We start from the raw sequence: 11,872 nt of genomic DNA on the forward strand, positions 1-11,872 counted from the left end.
ACTGCTAGTTCGTGATTTAAATTTCAGGAAATAAATCTTTCCAAAGCTCAAGGGAAATGGCCGAGGGAAGGCGCAGTTCCATATAATGGGGACTGAGAGCCACACTGGATTAGGAATGCACTTAAGAAAAAGAACACTATTCAAGGAGCGACACCTTCTTGTAGGTTTTGTATTTCCATTATACATATCTTATCTCAAGAACGACACGGTGTAATTAGACACATATATTTACACATCTCGAAGGATGAGCTATTAACCCTGTAAAAGGCAACTGGCACGTGCCTGAGGCATTGCTTGTGACAAAGGCCAAGAGGAGGTATGGATTACTGGCAAAGCACCCCATGTGTCACCGCACAAGTTTAGATTTGCATATTAAGTGTGATTTGAAAGTCCTTGGGTAGAAACTGGTCGACAATTGGTGATTTGGGGAACCAAGCGTATTGGGGCTGGAAATGGCTTCAGAAGGCCGAGATCTAAATACCTGCTTCAGCACCACCTAGGTGGATAGTACCAGAGCCTCTGAGCACACCTGGGAAATACAGGAGCAGATTAGTGAGAACAGTCATAGATGGATGGGTCTGTGAGTTTTTATTCACGTAGGTCAGACTGCTTTTCTTTAAAAATAATAAACTGTGTGTATTGTGTATAAATATGTGATATTGGTGTTCATCACAATATTCGTTGCAAAAATCAAAATCTAAAAGCAATGTCACCCAATAAAGAAATGCATGACTATACTACAGAATTTTATTCAACTATTAAAATAGCGAGTTATATCTGACATCGGCAAACACATATACTAAAGCTTAAAGATGAAAGTGGTTGGCTGGAGAACTGTGGAAGCCTCAGAGCCGGAGTTTTGTTTTGTTGGTTGCTGTATTCCCAGCATGCATAGAAGAGTTCCCAGTCCATAGTAGGTGTTTCATAAATATTTATTCAATTAAATTGGTGTCCTTTGAAACAGTCATATTTAAATTATTCCATATTTTTAAAGTAATTAGATCCATGTGATTTACCTGGAATAAGGGTAAAAAGAAAAAAATCTAGTTGCAAATAGCATCCATAGTATTTTAACAGAATGGAAAAAAATTTAAGCCACATAACATTTTAAAATATTTTTTATTACTACTTTTAAAAGAATGAGAGTGTACACAGTAGACTTGATTTTGGTTACTTTGGTGGTTGTGTAGTGAAAAGAGGGTGAATATCCTTTAGGAACTAAAAACATTTTTAGAAATTTTGCTTTTTTCCCCTTCAACCTTTTGTTCAGTATCCCACAGTTTCAAACAAGCTTCTTTCTACTTGTGTATTGAAAAATGAACTTGGAGTAAGATGTTTCCATTTTTAAATCTGGCTCAACCATTTAATTGTTTCCTTATGCAAAGCTCTTAACATCTTTGTGTTTCAACTTTCATTATTTATAAAATGGGGATTAAAGTGCTTCTTTCCCAACATTGTGAGAATTAATTGAGAAAGAAAATGATAATAAACTGCTTTTCAAATATGAGGTATTGGCTGCGCATGACACACGTCTGTAATCCCAGGAGCTCGGGAGTTAAGGCAGGAGGACTGCAAGTTCAAAGCCAGCCTCAGCAAGAGTAAGGTGCTAACCAACTCACTGAGACCCTGTCTCTAAATAAAATGCAAAATAGGACTGGAGATGGGGCTCAGTGGCCGAGTGCCCCTGAATTCAATCCCTGGTACCTCCACCCACCAAATATGAGGTGTTATTAATGCTGGACAACATCCATTAGGAATCATATTTTCAGAACCATACAATGTGATGTCTTTGGATTTAATTAGTATAAAAGTAACTGGAAAATTTCTCATCGCTAATATCTATGTGCAAAGAATATGGGTATGGTGTCTAATGGATCTGTGTTTATACCAGATCTGCTGATTCTACAATGCTATATACATTAGCCTTTCAGAGCGCCATTGTTCCTTTGTTAAATGATGAGGATGATATATATATGAAGCTCATAGAATCAAATGAGTAAAATTCAGAAGACTATCATTCACATATAGGCGCTAATTAAATTGTAGTTATTTTTATTTAAAACATGCTATGTATTTTTAAGATCCCAGTCCTTTCAGCCTTATGTAGATTCATTAATGAATTTATACATTGTTTATCAATAAGACAACCATTATTATAACTCTTGGAAATGGGAAATTGAACCCAAGTCCAAATGGACTTGACTATCATTTAGAGGAGTCAGATGCTATGGTTTGAATGTCTGTATTTACCCCCAAATTCATAGGTTGAGACTTAATCCTCATTAGCATTAAGAGGTAGAGCCTTTAGGAGCCTTTAGTAAGTGGTTAGGTCCTGACAGTGGTTCTCAGGAATGGGATTAGTGCCCTTATAAATGAGGACTGAGGAAACCTGTATGACCCCTTCTACCATGTGAGTAAGAAAGTACCATCTTATGCAGCAGAAGAGAGTGAGCTCTCACCAGACACTAAATTGCTGGTGCCTTGATCATGGACTTCCCAAACTCCAGACCTGTGAGCAATAAATTTCTGCTTATTAATTACCCTGTATAAGGTATTTTATAATAGCAGCCTGAATGGACTAAGACATCAGGCTAACAACAGTTCCACTGCCAGTCATAATAGCAGCCTGAATGGACTAAGACATCAGGCTAACAACAGTTCCATCGCCAGTCCCGGTCTCTGTGCTGAATTCATATTACAGGCTTGACAAAGCAATTAGCCTTTATGACATGGAGTATGTGTGTGTGGGCACACATGCATGCATATCTTAAAAATAAAGTAGTTAAGTGTGCTGGAATAGAATCACACACAGAACCATGTATTGAGTCATAATGTATGTTGGGCTTGAATCACACACACACACACACACACACACACACACACACAAAGAGAGTCAATTGCAGCACACTTTATTTTTCATTCATGTCTACCTTCAGGTGTGGTTTAATATCTGCAAGAGTTAGTTCCTTATTTTTATTTCTGAATTTAACATCAATGATTTCCACCCCCCCCAGGTTTATTGAGGTTTAATTGACTAAAAAAAATGTGTATAATTAAAGAATACCACATGATGATTTGGTACACATAAACTTTGTGAGATAATCACTACAATTAAGTTAATCACCTCATTCACCCCCTCACCAGATCAGTGTCAATGATTTTGAAATGACTTCCCCAGCCTCACAGTATATTTCTATCAATGCATTTCTATTGTAAACAGCACACTTTACATATATTAAACTTTCTCTCCTGGTCTGAATTTGATAGACTTGAAGACAAATCTTCTTCTTGGACCCAGGCTGAGGAGCCCAGACTCTTCTAGGCCCAAAGGCTCTCATAGCCATGATGATGAGCAATAGGCTTCCTGTTTGTCCCTGAGACTCCTGGGAGGAATCTGGTTATCTCCTCACACAGTCAGGGGCCAGGCAGGATCCTCTTCTTGGATCAGTAGCAGTGATCCTAATATCTGGTCACGTTTGCCTTTATTGTGGACCAATTCTTTATAGAAATTTACATTCCAAATAAAACTTACACTCTTTTTTTTTTTTGCCCTGGATATTATTTGAGTAACCAGAATAGTCTCACTTACTTTTACTCCACCAATGTAAGTAAATATTCAATTAAAACTAGATTCCAATAAAGATGATTTTAAACGTTTTCTGTTCTTGACACTTTTTGCTATGCTGAATGGCCGGTGTCCCATGGAGAAAGAATATAACTATCCTTACACTAGATGCTAATACCTCTACTAAAAACCACTACCACACTGATACTCATCATTTTATACTTCAGGCTCAAACATTTTTCTAAGCTCTCAATTCAGATAGCAACTTCCTATACATATCCATACTTAGATGTTTAGTAGGTATCCCAATCTTAACATGGCCAAAAGAGAATTCTTAATTCTTTCACTTCAAACTTACTTAATAAAAAAAAAAAATACCGCATTTGACTCAGTTGTTCAGGTAAAAAGTGTGAAGTCCTTCTTGAATCCTTTCTTTTTACCCATCAGGAAGTCCTACGAGGTCTTCACAATCAGTCCTGCCTCCATCACTTCTTACCATTTCCACTCTTACCACTCAAGAGAAGGCCACTGTCATCCCTCACACAGTGCTACCCGTGCCATCCTGGTATTTTTGATTCTGCTTTTTACCTTACCATCAATTGTAAATATCACCTCATCCAGGCTGGATCCTGTCTGCCCCATAATTGGATGGTTCCCTGAAGAGTCTCCCAGACAAACAGAAGCCTATTACTTATTGCCATGGCTACAAGATCCTTCCTGGCTTAGGAAGAAAGGGCCTGGGCTCCTTCCTTCGCATGGGTCCAGGAGGAAGGTTTGTCTTCAGTGTAGAAAACCAAATTAGGAGAGAAAACCTAATTTGGTGCCTATGGGCACTGGTTAGGGTGGGCATCATAACCCACGCTCTTGTCCTACCTTGCTTTTCTTCAGAGCACATATCATCCATTGAAAATGTAAGATAAACTTGCCTTCATGAATGTTGATCTCTGTAGATCAGAGATTCTAACCTATTTTCTTAGTACTTAGAAAAGCCCAGTAAATAGGGCATTAATAATTATTGAATGAATGAATAAATTAATTCTCCAATGTTATTTATAATTCTTCCCGTCTATCAAGGTGCAAGTTAAGTGCAACCTTCTTGAATCTATTACCGACTAGCCGCACTTAATTTACCCACTGCCTTTGAAGTCCTGCAGCAATCATGGTCTAGTCAGCTTCTAGTTATTGGAATAATAGGAGTCACGAGAGCTGAGAGAGGATATGGTCATGGATAACTCAATTTCATGATAAATACAGAATGGGTAAGGTACTGGGTTCTATCCTCAGCACCACATAAAAATAAATAAAGATACTGTGTGTCCATCTACAACTAAAAAAATATTTTTAAAAATCTAACAGAAAATGAACAAAATATCTATAGGACACTTAATATTTTAGGATGTATCATCCCCTTTATAGATTCCTTTTCTAAGGTAAAAGTGATACAGCTACTTTTAAGGATATGGAACTTCACATAAATTGTTCAACCAAAAAATAACAAAGTTGTTCTTTGTTTTTGAATTACTTAAGTAAAGTCTATTGAATAGGTGTGTATCATTGAACAAACTCTCTTTTTAAGGTTTTACATTTTCCAGGCACAGTTTGAGATATTCACCATGATTTATTTTGGCCCTATTTTCCACCCCACCAATCATTTTCCATCTTCATATTGAGTGACCTCATAAAAATATAACTTCTCAGTTTTTACAAACAATGTTTCTACCTATGCTCTAGCCAATGAGCATTGAAATTTTCTTCAATGTATCCTTTGGAAACCTCAGATTTCTGGGCAAAATAATACTACAAAGTTATCATCTGTTTTCAAGGCTGCAAATTTTGTTGTTGTTGTTGTTGTTTACTGCAGCTCAACCCAAAGACCATTTCCTGAGCCTCCTGTTAGAAACCTAAGCCATCACTGTCTTTTTCATTTCATAAAACCACTTTTCCCGTGACCCTTTGATTTTTTTATTCTATTAAATGCAATCAATGGGGATAAAGTTTATTTAATATCTTGCCACCTTCCTGTTTTTTAATCGTTCAAATATTTCAGAGATTTTCTTCCATGTTAAGATACTGAAGTATTATTACCAAGGTTATTTTAATCATACTCAAACATTTAGGCTTTCAACAACAGCTCACAGCTAAGATTTCCACACAACAGTGGCAGAATGTCAGGTTCGGTCACAATATCATCAGTTATATTTTATCTGTGAGAGGTTTAATGCTTAACATATGGCATTTTAATATGCAGCAACTGGGGCAACTTTTCTACAAGTACAATATTGCTTTTAAAATGTACTAAAGCTGAAAATCATTCAACCCACTACCAGATTACTATAATAATTATTCTTATGTACCACCTTATATAATTTTCTAATTGTTTCATATGTTTTCTGTTTTAATCAGACCATAATTTCCTCTCCTTTTATTTATGCCACAACACCTAACACAGTTGAATTAATCAGGATTCTTTTGTATATTGTTGCAAAAAAAATAAAAAAAGGCAATTTTGGGCTGAGGGGGTAGCTCAGTGGTAGAGTGCTTGCCTAGCATGTGTGAGACCCTGAGTTCAAACCCCAGTACTGCAAAAAGAAACAAGGGAAGGAAGGAAGGCTTTCAATTCTAACCAGCTTAGTAGAAAGACTACCTGGGTATATTATGTAACAAAAGGAAGAATTAATATGGCAATAAGTAGAAGATAGAAGGGATCAGCCGGACCTCAGGGACAACTGTAATTAGAACTTTGAGAGCCAATGGTTGGAGAAGATGAATCATTTTCCCCCAAAGGAAGTGCTGTTTCCAAAGAAAGGGACTATTGAAGGTTCTGGGAAGGCAAAAAGAAAACATTAAAATAAAAATGAATGACAGGTGGGAAATTGGTCCAACTCTGGTGCTTGAACTCTGAGCAGAGGACCTGGGAGGCCTCTGGTGAGGCCTCACATAGGTGCTGCCTCTTGTCATTCCACAACCCTGACCTCATAGAAGTCATAGCTATGGAGGTCAAAGACCAAATGGAAGTTTTTGTTGTTGTTGTTGTTTTGCTTTTGGAGACTTATTGGTGATTGAAATCAGTGGCACCCTACTATGGAGCTAATCCCTGCCCTTTTTATTTTTATTTTTTGTTTTGAGAAAGGATCTTGCTAAATTGCCAAAGCTGGCCTCAGATTTGCAGTCCTCCTGCCAAGTCACTGGGATTACAGGTGGTGTGCCACTATGCCGGGCCAGATGAGAATTTGTAATGATCTCTTGAAATTTCTTCTTAACCTAGAGTTCTGTAATTAATTAAGAAGCAAATTGGTTAAAGGAATTTAGAGAAGCTTGGCTTTCCCCGCTTTGTGACCCCAACCTCTTCTGTGATGCATGCACATGTCCACGTGCTCAGGTGTCCAAAACCCCCTCACACCGAAACAATGCACAGCCCTAGTCACTTCTCTAAATGTAGATAAATTTTTTTGTGGATAGTAAGAATTCCCCACACCCTTGCCAGACACAGCAACACTTGCCTGTAATCCCAATTGAGGGATTAAAGAGGCTGAGGCAGAAAGATCACAAGTTCAAGGCCAGCCTGAGCAATTTGGCAAGACTCTGTCACAAAACAAGAAAAATAAAATAAAAAGATCTGGGGATGTAGCTCAGTGGTAGAGGACCCCTGGGTTCAATCTCCAGTACCAGGGGTGGGGGAAGATATCCCAATCTCCTTAAATCACAAAACACAATAAAATGATTTCCTGCTAATGATGACTGGCCTGTCTCCAAGCTTCTGTCAAGATCAGGATCTGACTGGCTTGGCAAAGTGACCATTATGTTCTTGCTCTTCCTGCCTTATGTTTTGCAAAATGTCATTCCTGAGTAATCACGGAAGCTGTGATGCTAACAAGTAAAAAGTAATAAACAGTGGAATTGATTGTGCACTCTCAAGGAAAATCAGGTGGCTGAAAAACAAAGCACAATTCCTGAAGATCAATTGTCTCTTAGTAAAGTACAATATACTGTCTGAAAAAAATATGTGTGAAAAAGCATGAAGGAGATACAGGAAGTTACATAAACAAGGTTAGGAAGTAGCAAATAAACGTTTATTTATTTTCTTTTTTAATATATATCTATATATTCAGTTGTAGATGGGCACAATACCTTCATTGTATTTATTTATTTTTATGTGGTGCTAAGGATCAAACCCAGCACTTTGCACATGTAGGCGAGCACTCGACCGCTGAGCCACAACCTCAGGCCCCAAACTTCTATTTATTTTTTAAGGAGAGAAAGATACTATTAAATTACTAGTTTTAGAAAATCTGACCAGTGTTTTATGGAAAATAATGTGCAAAGAATTTCCTCCTCTTCTTTTACCAGTTCCATATGTGACACAGACATGCCAAAGGCTGGAGTTAAGTCCCAGTTCAGGGACTGGGTACAGATGAAGACTAAGTTATGACTCAGAGCAGAGGGTTCTCAATTGCTGCAACATGCAGGGGTAGTGTGAGACACACAACAGGTCTTGGCCTAACAGGCACTATGGAGACAAAAAAAAAAAAAAAATGACCCCCAAACTCAGCAGCTAAGCCAAGCATGGTAGCACATCCTGTAATTCCAGCTACTTGAGGGCCTGAGGCAGAAGGATCTCAAGTTCAAGGCCAGTCACAGCAACTTAGCAAGACCCGATCTTGAAATTAAAAAAAAAAAAAAAAAAAAAAAAGTAAAAGTGGCTGGGGATGTAGCTCATATCTCAGTGGTAAAATACCTCTGTGTTTAATCCCCAGTGTGGATGACACAAGCATGCATGCGTGCGTACACACACACACATACACACACTCAGCAACTGAAAACAGCAAACATTTATTATACTGTAGTTTCTGGGTTTTCAGGAGTTTTGGGAGTTTAACTGGGTGGTTTGGGCTCAAAGTCTCTTAGAAGACTTCAATCTTTGTGCTGTGGCAGCAATCATCTGAAGACTCTCTTGGAGCTGGTGGATCTGTTTCTGATCTCACTCACATAGGTGTTGGTAGGCCTCTGTTTCTCTCTGGCTGTTGACTGGAGGCTTCAGTTTCTTGCTATGTGGGCTTCTCCATATAATGTGGAAGAAGAGATCCAAGAGAAGAAGAGCACACACTCAAGACAAACTGAAGTCTTTATAGTTCATCCTGGAAATGACATACTATCATTTCCATGTCACTATTGCAAGTTGAGAGGAAACTGATTTCATAAGAGTTGGCTACCTAAGAGGTGGGGTGTGGAATATTGGGATCTGTATTAGTCTGTTTTCTGTTGCTATAACAAAATACCTGAGGCTGGGTAATTCGTAAATAAAGCAGGTTTATTTAGCTCATAATTCTGGAGATTCAGAAGCATGGTACTGGCTTCTGCTTGTCTCTGATTAGGGCCTCAAGGCAAACAGCATCAAAATGGTGAGAGTGTGTATGAGAGCAATCACATGGTGAGACAGAAAGCCAGAGAACAGGAAGAGGTTATGTTACTCTTTGGTAACAACCTACTGTTGTGGGAACTCACTTACTCCTGGAAACTAGCATTAATCCATTTTGAGGATAGCATTCGTAATTACTTATTTACCTTGTAATAAATGAGAGCTCTTAGAGGTTCCACCACCTTTTTTTTTTTTTTTTTTTTGGTAAAGGGGATTGAACTCAGGAGCACTCAACCACTGAGCCACATCCCCAGCCCTTTCTTATATTTTTATTTAAAGACAGGGTCTCACTGAGTTGCTTAGAACCTCACTGTTGCTGAGGCTGTCTCTGAACTTGAGATCCTCTTGCCTCAGCCTCCCAAGTCACTGGGTTACAGATGTGAGCTGTGCCCGGCTAGCCACCACCTCTTAATAAAGCCATATTGGGGACCAAACTTCCAACACAGGAACATAGGGGGAACATACTAAACCAAATCCAAACCATAGCAGAAGCTGATCTGGAGGCTGAGTGCCTTAGTATAAAAGCATTTATCAAGCTTGTTCGTTCTCCTTAGGAAATGCCTGGTCAAATCTCAAAGTTTTCTAATACAGAAGCCAAAAAGAATACACATGTTTTTGTTGAATAAATAACATTTGTCTGATCACTGATCTACAAATATTTAAAACAGGAGTCAGCAAACTATAACTGTTGGGGTAAATCTGAGTCTGCCGATTTTTTATAGCCCATGAACTAAGAATGGTTTTATATTTTTAAATAGTTGGGAAAAAAGTCAAAACAATAGCTATATTGAATGACACAAAATGTTGGTGTCTGTAAATAAAGGTTTACTATAACATATACTCATTTGCTTAGGTATTGCCTATGACTGCATTTGTTCTAAACAGCAGAGATAGAGACTAAGTGGTCTGCAAAATCTGAGATATTTACTACTTGGCTCCTTTCATAAGTTTGCCAACTCATGATTTAAAAGGATGTTGAAAATAATGTCCTTGTTACTTGTAAGTGGTAAAAGAATACAATGAATTTTTTATTGATTATAGAATGCTCCTTAGGGATTAATATTATGTAACAAATAGCACTATTTACAACCTTTTTTTTTTTTTTTTTTTTTAACCAGGGAATGAATCCAGGGATGTTTAGCCACTGAGCCACATCTCCATCCTTTTTTTTCATGTTTTGTTTAGAGACAGGTCTCACTGAGTTGTTGAGGCTGGCTTTGAATTTGTGAACCTCCTGCCTCAGCCTCCCAAAAACCTGGGATTACCAGCGTGTGCCACCACACCCAACTCTTCTTTACAACTCTTGTAGGTACTCTGATATTGTTTCGTTCATTCATCATATTTAGGGAAGAATGGGCTGAATCCTAATAGATGATGGGAGATTCCTTCAATCTGAATTTGAGGAAAACAAATTCTCTTGTTTTGTTGTATTTTAACAAATATTTAATGTTTAAATTGCCTTCTGTTTTATTTAAATTGCTAAGCAAAAATTTTCTTATATGTACTTACATATATCTCTCTCTCTCTCTCTCTCTCTCTACCTATATATATATATATATATATATATATATATATATATATATATAGGTAGAGAGAGAGAGAGAGAGAGAGAGACTATAAAAATCAGATTATCACAAGCAAAACAAAGAAAAATTATTCATAGTCCCACCTACTTCAGGGATAATTAGTTATTTTAGTGTATATCCTGCATGTGTGTGTGTGTGTGTGTGTGTGTGCGTGTGTGTGTGTGTGTGTGTGTGTGTATCACAAATGTCAGCTGAGGTTTCCTGTCCTTTGAGATAGCTTTCATTCAAGGTCTCTTTTATGTGAAACCACTCCACCATAAGAATGGTACCACTTTGATTCCTGTCATGACACTGAGTGTTATGTTTTTAAGCTTTGAAAATCTTATAGGAGAAAATGGATTCTTACTTTATGAATTATTTAGTGAGAGTGAATATATTAAAAGCCAAACAACTCTTTCTGTACATGGTAGCATAAGATTAAAGTGAGCTGAACTCCATATTAATGAAGGTGTTGGGAAAATGACTTAAACAGTGGGAGGAAAAATTGTATTCTTCATATGAGTTTTATTGTGTTTACAGTTTACAGTTGATGTCTGAATTACCTCTGAGCAGTAACCAAATAAGAAAGGGGTGTCGCCTGCTATTTGATATTGATTATTAATTCTGTGTGAAGTCTTCAGCTAACATTCACACGTCAGGTGGGTATATAATCTTATTAATAAGGCCACCAATTTTGAAATATCTCTAAAATATTAAACCAATGTTTCATAAACTAAGAATAACAGCATTTCCACAAGAATTGTGGTATTCCATGTGATCAAATAACCAGAAAATTCAGAATTTGAACATATTGATATATGTGTATATACTTATATACTTGTGTGTATATGTGTGTGTGTGTGTGTGTGTGTGTAAACACACATGGAACTGTTGAGCTTTCCAGAGCCTTTACTTTAATATAATAAATTTTGCATTTCAAAGAATATGATATGATATGCAATTTTCTCAAAATTTTTCAACTGTCAAAACCCTTTCCTCAAAACTAATATTAATATCACCAAGGGAACTAGTGTTACATAAACTAGCATTGCCATAAGTATTGAGAAATGTTGGATTAGAGACACAATAGGATATTAATATTTATTTTATTTATTTTTTAATTTTAGTTGTAGTTGGACAATGTTAGAGTCTGTAAACAAGTCAGGATGGCACCTGGCATTTTGCCAGAGAAATGTTAGAGTCTGTAAACAAGTCTGGATGGTGCCTGGCAAAATGCCAGAGGGAGTGGTTTGTGAAGTAATGCCAGCGAACCATTAAGTGTGGAGATTTCTTATTGGTTGACTGCTGTATCTAGTTTATGCTAAT

Source organism: Callospermophilus lateralis, chromosome 14, assembly GCF_048772815.1.
Source record: "Callospermophilus lateralis isolate mCalLat2 chromosome 14, mCalLat2.hap1, whole genome shotgun sequence".
Classification (NCBI taxonomy): domain Eukaryota; kingdom Metazoa; phylum Chordata; class Mammalia; order Rodentia; family Sciuridae; genus Callospermophilus; species Callospermophilus lateralis.